We start from the raw sequence: 10,279 nt of genomic DNA on the forward strand, positions 1-10,279 counted from the left end.
AATGTGCTGAAAGATCGGATTGGGTATATTCTGTCAGATACTCATATGCGATAATATTTGCTTAAAATATTCCTAAGTTCCTGAGCTCTCAATCGTGAGTAAGTTGAATGATTTGTAAATAAAAAATAATTAATTTAGACAAGTCCAACGCTTGACTAGCGATCCGAGAAGTGTCAGCTACTCAATGTAGTTTATTCTCTCCAAATAAGAGAAGATGAGAATGGTGGCATGTTTTATATCCAAATTTCGTGAAGATATCTTGTAGTGCTACGATATCGGCGGTTCCAAAAAATGAACAGAATATTGAAGAGAAAGCGACGTGTGCAAAAATTTCAAATCGATAACTCAAAAACTGAGGGACTACTTCGCGTATATATAGAGATAGACGGACGGACATAAATAAAGCGTTGCGTTGATCACAGGATCTTCGACGTTAGTTCTGAGCAACTCTGCATATTTCACCTTTCTCAACTTGCACGCTTATTGTTTGTTTGTTTTTGTTGTCGGCAGAAAATTGATTACGCAGATTGCGGTTAGAGGCGGCCCTTCAGGCACAGCAAGTGACCAAGTGCAGTAGTGGCATGTAGAATGGCAAGTAAACAGCAATAACAACAAACATATGAAAGGCTTGTTGCAATAACGCTCGGTTTGACTGATTGACAATGACATTCCGCACAACAAATTGCCAACAAATCGCAGCAGTGCATCGATGCATCAAAGCGCACGCACAACAACACATGCATACCATAGAGATCCCAGATGTGAGTGTGAGTGTGTGTGTGTTTGATTGAGCGCTTGTGTATGTGTATATCCAGTTCCAAGTAGCCACTCAAGCGCATCCATATTTATATTTGCTGGAATTCTCTTGAGGCAGTCGAATTCAGCGCTCTTCCGTTGCGCTTTGTGCGGCTATCACCTCGCTCATCATCACTGCCCGCCTTTGGAGGGCAGGGGGAGAGAAGCGTACGGCAACGGATGGAAGGGTAGGCAAGCGGTGCAGATATTTTTGATTGATTATGATTTGTGCAGATTTCTGTCAACAAGGTTTGCACACAAATACACAACAAATGAAATAAATGATTTTGTTTAACAGCGAAATGAACTACAACAGCAACAGCAACAACAACAAGTGGTGCCATAAATGCACAAATGCACTAAATGATGGCAAGCAGCTACCATCTTACAACAATTGCTGTCGCAGCAATGCATCAACTGGCGACCAACAAACCAACCAACCAACCAACCATGCAACCATTCAACCAGTCAGCCACCAACCAACAACATAATGGAGTAGCAAACAAAAAAAAATAATTTGCTGATTCGCAAACAAAGAGGCGAGGACAGCACAGGCACTGAGGGGAGTTGCATTGAGCTTAGCTTCGGCGCATGAATGCTCATTTCAGCGCTAAACAATGGCCGTTGGCAACAATTGCAACTACCAGGAAGGTAATAAATACATTCATACCTTGGTATTTATATTGATTCACATGCATACATACATATATAAATATACATACATATAAACAAATATACATATATGTGATACTTCTTCGTTGCCATATTCATATAATTTTTTTAACCCAGCTTTAGAACTCGTTTTTCGCAAAATTTCGCTTCAGTTGGATAGAGCTGAGTGCGAACCCTTGATAAGTAGCATGGAAGATTAACCACCATTTATTTAAGATTAATCATACACTCTCTTCCACTTTTATCATAATTAACGTAAATTATAAATTATAAAAATTAAAATATATATATACATATATATAATAAATATAAGTATGATAACAAAAGTTATAAAAATAAATCTTCAAAGAAAGAATTTTATAGTGCCGACTATTATATAAGTTCTAGTAAAACGAACACCAATATTTTTGCATTAAATTCAAGGTTTTATTTAGCATAGTTATTTTGCTCCGATTAAGCTCAAATATGCACCATTTTGTTCGATAACTTGTTGCCATTTTAAAAGGAATTTCATAATGACATACTTGTAGAAATCCTCGTCCATATTGGCAAAAAACTGGCACAGTCGATTTTCTTAAGCTTTTTCCTGAGGGGAGCCATCAGGTCCGTAATATAAGGTGGTTGCATAGCAACATAAGAACAAAGCTCACACAGCTTCTGGCGAGTACATATCGACATGTATGAACTGCCGTTGTGCTAACGGAACACAATTCTTCTTCTTTTGGTCAAAGCTGGCCGCTTCTGGGCGATTGCTTCCCTCAAACGGTCCAAATGTTGACAGTACTGAGGCGAATTAAGATTTTGGCTGTAAGGAAGCAGCTCATAATAGATGACCCTCTATATGTAATATTAGGATTCCTTGAAAAAAATGTAGGCTTAAAATAAGTACGTGGTCAAAATTTTGAAACAAAAAACAAAAATGCTATGAATATAATTAATTATACTAGCCAAGTTGAAAAGTTAGTAGTATTTTTATAAGAAGCAACCACTAGTTTCGAGATCATATATTTTGTAGTTAGACCAAACCTTCCAAAGACACGTGCATAAATTTCAAAGGTGATTATTTAAAGAACCCCTAATTTTGGATGAAGACCACAGACCTAGTAGATATGCAAAAGATACAGTTATGTGCCCTTCAAAAAAATCGAATAACTTATTTTGGTTGACCGTAACATGAAGCCCATCGAGATAGCTGACACTCTAAAGATCTTTTCTTGATCGCAAGCTCGCATTACCGAGAAGAAAACGAAAGCTCGAATTGCTTACCGCAGCTCAAATCAATAAAAAGAAAATTCCCTTAACTTGTTTCCGCATCCAACGTTTACTTCGATTTTGCGACTTTTTACAGTTCTCAGACTACTAAACAACACTCAATGCAAAGGAAAGTTGCCACAAAGATGCGGTAATCGCTGAGATTGAGCTTTTTTGTAGCAAAAGAATCTAGAACTATAAAAATAGTAACGAGTAGTTGGAAGATCGATGTGGCTTTCCTAAAGCCACTATCAACTTTTCATTCATTTGATTAAGATGTCTAAGCTAGAAAATCTGATCGCACTGCCTCAAATACAAGAAAGGATCAGAAACTTCCTAAAAAATTTATTTTTGGTCATGACCAGTGAGCCAGAGAGTGGTGAGATGGGAGACAATTCCTTCCGGCCCGAAATTCTCAATCCGGCCTAGTGCTCTGCAACAATTTTTTTTCAGATTTTTTTTCCAATAATTAGTGGATCAGAGTGCCTCATCCTATATCCTTCCCGGGCGCTGATTTTCTCCCCACGGCCCTGGTCATAACTCGTTAGATTTCCAGATCCAGCAAAAATTAAAGCTCAGATTCACCGTCAATCAAGATCCAAAATTAGGTCTACAATATTAAACTCCCAGACTCATGACGCGTACTCTATCCGAAGGTCCTTACTAACTTTTTTGACTAAATCATTTTCGTTTTTATGAAGTATTTGATCGAGAAGATCGCAAAGTGTCGGCGCATAAAGATTAAAATGTTGTACATGAGATGCAAGACGCGTGGTGATTGGCTATCACATGGCCTTACTGATTTCATATAATATATGAATGCTGCAAAAGCAGACAAACGGCTAGACCTCATCGAAAAAAAGGTTAGACGTATAATCTTAGATCTACCGATCATTTACGTGTGACTTCGTGCTTTCAGCTGGCCAGCTAACTATACGCCATTTTACAAAAATTTACCGTAACTCAACGTTACCGCGACCATAATGTAGACGTGAAGACGACATATTCGGTATAAACTATTAATGCTCGGAACTCGAATCTTCTTAATGCATATATAATATAAACACCGCAAAGATAAAGCTAAAGCTAAATCAATGACTTATTGTTTGTGCAAGAAAATGAATGATGCTGCTCTCGCTGGCTTGCTGTGCGCACACGGCTACTTTATGCTCGTGCATGAGTCAAGTCGAGAACAATGGAGTCGCAACAGTGGCAGCGATAAAGTCATATTTAAGGCATGTTCAGCAGCAATAACGGTAACGCGTGGCCAAACACAATAACAATTAACAGATCATTTCAAAACCAGCAACAACAACAAAAACTACAGCAACAACGCAACATTATCATCATGCGTCTTTGGCAGTCAACATAGATTAGTCTTCTTCGTTCATAACACACACATATTGTTGTTGTTTGGCTCTGTTGTCGAAGAAGCGAAGCTTAAAAGAGTATTGAAAGAGTTGAAGAAAGCAACTTGAATGCAAAACGGTGCACTTTTAGGCGCGCGAGCGTCAATTGTTTACACAAATAACCGAATCGAGGTCTCAACAACAACAACAACAACTACAATAACAATTGAAAAGCGCTCGTTTACGGTAAATCACATTAACTCAAGTGCCATGCGCTTCCAGTGATCGGTGTTGCGTTGACCGCATGCAAGCGCGAGGGCGTGCGGACGTTAGAAAAACACCCGAAGCCACATATCGGACAGTGAAAAGTGAGTCTCTGTAACTCTTTTAGGTCACAGCGCACGCACAATTAGATTTGACATTTAAATGAGTGTAAATGAGTAATTACATTTTAATACAAAAACAACAGTGACCGCGGGCGCAACCAAAAATATTCCAAGTCACTTGTTCGCGTTTGGTGGTTTGCTTTCATTCCGCATAACAACAACAGTAACATGGTGAAAAACAATAAAAATATAAATGCGCTTCGCTTTGAACGCTCAACAATGGCTGACAAAAGCGAGACCACATACACACACATACCAGCCATGGAAGTGGCAGCCAGCGGCAATTGTAACACCAACAACAAGCAACAAACTTTGAATGGCGTTGTAAACAGACAGCAAAAAAAAAAAACGAAGAAAGCTTGCGCAGTAAAGCGCTTTTAAAGCGCGTTGGATTGCTCAATGCACAGTGATTTATTCGCAAGAAAAATACTTGCGAGCTTGTTGAGCTTTTTTGTACCTAAAAATATGGAAGCTTGAGAGCTTTGCGAAGTAGTCTGAAGAAAAAAATTCGGATTAGACTAGTATGTCTGGAATTGAGTCTTTTCGAAATGGATCGGTGAGATTACCGTACGGCGAAGAGTTTTTATAAGTCTTTTGGTGGAATTGGATCGAGAAATTTACTGTTGTACAGGTATCCTGGTTTGTATACTCTGCTGCGAACCATGCATTAATATTTTGACGAATTTAAATTGGTCTCAAATAATGTAAGATGCTATATGGGAAAGCCCATATATGCTTTATTTTCGCTATTTCCGTGGCAAGAACGTTAAATTAAGAAAGAGAGTCGTCTTATCCGGAACTTGGGTTGAAAGCCGTCCTTTTACATTGCTATATAAGTTTAATCGGTATTCAAAAATTGAATGTAGCGACATAAAATAAACCCTTTCTGAAGCTAACGGATGTAATGGGCTGGTAAATTTCGCTTCGTTTTCTTAGACAAAGTCTATTGTCGGAGGCTTATGGACTAAAATCCATAAAGTCGTATAATATAAAAAGTATCATAACCGAACACAGCGCTTTCTTCCTAAATAAAGTATTTTCCCGCAATCTCCAGCGTTTCAACCTATTTTCACACACACTCGACTCGCATTCTTTTCCAACGCTCGGAAACACTCTCTTATTCTTCTTAGATACCGTCGAACCCGATCGTTATATTGCTTTTCGTCTCGCTTTTCATTGAATGCGCTAAAAGCACATAGTTCCCGCGGATAGCAGCTTTTTGGTTAGTCGAAGACGACTATTATCTGATGCCATACCTTGCGTATATATGATCTGTCGATCCGTTCCTTTCGATGACTTCATAGTTCGTAGATCAAGATAAATATATTCCTGGAAACTCCGCATAGGTATTATAATTGGATTCGGGAACGTCTACATAGAAAAGTATAAAGATAATGAAAGTATTGTAGTCAGAGGCGCTCCAGCTTGAGCTACGCTTTCATAGCTACTCAAGATTCCTCAAAAAACCCCACAGTGCCACATTGCGACAATGGATCGGCATTGGTATGTCTGGTAGTAATAAGAAAAAAAAAAACGAAATAACAGCAAATAGCAATAATAACAAAACAACACCGTTAAACAACAATGCTGAGCAACAACAATGCATGTTGCCACAACAGCCATACAGTAATCATACTTAAATAATAGTGACAAGCAGCAACAATAACAACACCAGCGCGATATGAACGAAAATCCATCTACTCATCAGCGTAATCACAACAACAAATGCAACAGAAGATCACAGTGAAACGCCAAATAATGCATATTGTATCGAAATCAAAGCTGTGTATGTATGTGTGTGTGTGGAGGAGCAACAACAGCACATTAATGTCGGTACACACACATACCAACCATTGCCACTAAAAGCAATAACAACAATGAATTACATTGCAATTACAATAGTTGCCTGCGCCGCCGCTGCCGCTGCCACAACTACTTGACTCACGAGTTGTAAACAACGCGCGCAGACGGACAGACGGCGCATAATGTAATGACGAATACATGAAACGTGCGTCCGTCAGCAATAACAATAACAACAAGATGTGCTATGTATGTGTATATGTGTTTCGACGCTCAACCACCCGCACGTGGCCTCCGGGTCCCACTGCAGCCGCGCTTTGGTACACAAAATGTTCGAACGTGCAAACAACGCGAACAACAACTACTGTATGATCTTTGAAATACGCACTGTAACCCCCATTATGAAGAAAGACAATCGCTGCTCGAATAAAACAAAGAATACACCAATGCGTTACGCTTCATTCTGAGACACTTGGACAAGCGAAGTCCCAACAAACGCGCTTTTTATACCCCAATGCAATGCTGTTTCAAAAAAGGTATTGCAGTTTCGAACACTTAACGGTTGCTTGTAGGAGCTAGTAAACGGAATGATAAGTATGCGGATCTATGCGCCTGTTTTCCCAAATATTTGAATAAAAGTCGAAGTTTTTCCATATGGATAATCAGTTTGGTGCCATGACTTTTCTATCTTCACTCTAACGGTACTTTTTGGGAACCAAAAAATCGCTCGAATAAATAAAAGATATATATAACGGTTTATTGTGAATTGCGGAGAATATTGCAATGCATTTAGGCTTCAATATATCTAAGTGGTCCGAATGAAGTCACGGCCTCATTCCATGTTCGACCAACAAGTGCCGAGTATAGAAATAATATTATAAAAGCGAAATTAATATGATTTTTGAGAACAAAATAGTTGAAAATCGGTTTAGGGTAAGCCTTTTTTTATATCTTATAACGGTAAATTTAATAACCTCAAAATATCTTAATATAGGAAATAGACAGCCTAAATACTACTAGATAGCACAGCAGCAATTCCGATAGTTTTGTTTTGGAGAATAGCCGTGGCACTGCCCACTTAGATCGCATTAATATGATTTTTGAGTACAAAAGGTCTGAAAATCGGTTTAAAACCACAGCTAATTTTTAATTTTTCGAGTAACGGTAATTCTCATAACCTCAAATATCTAAATTTAAGTAGGTAAAAAGCATAAATACTACTAACTATCAAAACAATAAATAGGAGGAGTACCGCCCACTTCGATCGAATTTCTCTCTATTCTAGAATTCGGTAAACAGATATTTTCCAGATTTAAATTGATTTTTCAGCAAAATGGAGCTATTACCGCTACACTTACTTATGTCCCAACTAACGGCATTTAGCGAAAATGCCTAAAATCAGATATCTCCAAATCCAGAAATTTCGAAAATTAATTAAAAATAAAGTAAAATTGGTGTTTATATAATAGACGTTTTCGTCCGCATTTCGACCACCTTTATTCCACATTTAACTCATATTTCTTCGCTCTAGTTGTTGTTACTCGCAACTCAAGCATTTTGCTCTGTAGTAGTAGCAATTGTTGTGGCGATCTCATTTGGCTCACTCACAATCAGTCAAAATTGAAAATTTATTGAATACAAAAAACAAAAACAACAACAAGAAAACGTACTTTAAATACTCAATGTGTTTATAACACAGCGAAATCAACAAAGGATTTTCGTTGGCTCTGCGTTTGTGCTTTTTTCGGTATTTTATTTTCGATTGTTTTGTTAAAACCAAAATAGCTCGTGTCAAAAGACTTTGATCCATTAATCAATATGGCCCGAAAAATGCCTCAAATACTCGAAATGTTCAAAAATATGTGTAATATTCGCATTGTTGTTGTGGTTGGTGGCTGTGGTATACGTTTTGTGGTTTCCTCGCTGGCTGTCGGTGGATGCTTGAAGTCCAAAGTGACGAATTGCTGGCAAACAGTGTTATGAGTGAATTTGGTTTTATTTGTATGGCAATCATTATGTAATACTCTGGGTGGAGGAAAAGCCAAAATGATGTGAAGAATCTTTTGGAATATTTTGCTTTGCTTTAGCGATGGTATGCATAATTTAAAGTCTTTGATATAAGGTTATATAAGAAGTAGACTGAATCTGTGGTTCTGTTATAGTTATGTATTTGTATATATGTATGTAAATGTTCATATGTATGTATATTTTGGAAGATTGAAAATTACGTTTTCGGAGTAGTTAGAATTTCTTCGGAGTAGCTAGAAATTTTTTCGGAGAAGTAAAAATTTTGTCGAGACAGTTAGAACTTTTTATGAGTATTTAGGACTTTTTCGGAGTAGAAAAAAATGTGTTATAAAGAGTATGCATTGAAAATTAAAACGCGGTTTCACATTCGTTGCGTAATTTTACAATTTATGTCTTACAAAAATAATTCGGACTAAATTTTTTGCATTTTATTTTTGAAAATTGCATGTTATTACACTTAAAAAATGTGTTTTCCTTTTATTGGTGGCGACTCATAATATTCGGAGTTATTCGGAATAATTCGGAGTAAATTTTTTTTTTGCATTTAAACTTCCCTATTATTATTTTGCAATTATGGATGTAATGAAGCTCCTATTTTCTTTCAAACTATCGATGAAAAGCTGTAAATAACGAGAGTAATCCGAAACGAACTAACACTAAACTTCAGTTTTCTTTCAAATAAGAACTATTCGCGAGATAGTATTATTAAATACGTAACCATTAATCAAATGCTACTTACTTAGCAATTTAACTCGGTTCTTATATCAATAAAAAACTTTCGATGTTACAAAAAATCGAATACCAACTGAGACTTCTCTCTAATCTTCATCTCGTAATGTTTTCTTTACATTGTTTTCGGCTGCTTTGGACTTTAACGCTTTGTTTAAACAATACAAACAAGAAAACACTCAAAGAAGCCTACAATAACAAAATATGAAAGAAAAAGATGACGAACAACTCTAATTGTAGAGTGACCAGTAAAGCACAAAAACACACACACACGCACAAAGAAATTGAAAAACTGAAAAGTAAATAAATTAAAAGGATTACAATAAGTGACTACAATAGAAGATAAAAGAAAAATATTAAACAAACAAAATTTGGTGGGGGTTAATGGGTCTTAAATAGCCTGATAGGTGTATAGCGTGAAAATGAGTTGTAAGTTTTTGATTTCTACACTCTTTTACGAACAGTGTATGAAGTTGTGTTTGTAAGCGTGAAGTATGTTAAATATCTCTAGGACTGTGGTCTCGGCTCTCAGACCAAATAACTGCTATAAACCATTTGCTAATGAAATAAATTGAATTGTAATTGTTGTTATAATTTCATTACTAGATATAACATGTTCGAGCCGATAACATGTAAACTCTGTAAATGTACCATAAGCCTATAAGGGGCCACTTTATTCTCTTTATAGTCGCTAAAAATTTGTCGTTGAGTAAAAGCTTGCGATTCGACTCCGAAAACAACAATTTTCTGGGGATCAACACTGTAGAATCATCTTACCATTTTTTCACATGCAGTTATCGCTTTGCCCTTTCCCTTCTTCTTAAGTATACTCGATCTCATGAGATCCCAAAATCATCTAGAACAAAAAATGTTTCTGACTTGCTTTGCATTTAGTATTGGTCAGACGTCAGAATCTTTGATTAGATAGGGTTCTAATGAGCTCAGCGACTATATTCGCTTAGATGATTCAATCAGCGGTGAACTAGCGGTCGAGACTCACATCTATAAAGAAGTTTATCTAAGAAATTTGAAACTCTCTAAATTCAATTTTGCTTTAAAAACGTTCAAACATTTCAGTAAAGTTTGTTAATTCGTAATTAGATAGACATTTTTAGTCAAAGTTTCCTTTGTATAAAATCAGAATCATCTGAAGGTCTACCGCAAATATTAACTGTACAAGCATTTCGGTTTAAGTCGATAGCATAGATAAACAGAGATGATACATTCTTAACTATCACGAAGCTCGGTTGAAATTTCTATCAAGAAGAG

Source organism: Bactrocera oleae, chromosome 3, assembly GCF_042242935.1.
Source record: "Bactrocera oleae isolate idBacOlea1 chromosome 3, idBacOlea1, whole genome shotgun sequence".
Classification (NCBI taxonomy): Eukaryota; Metazoa; Arthropoda; class Insecta; order Diptera; family Tephritidae; genus Bactrocera; species Bactrocera oleae.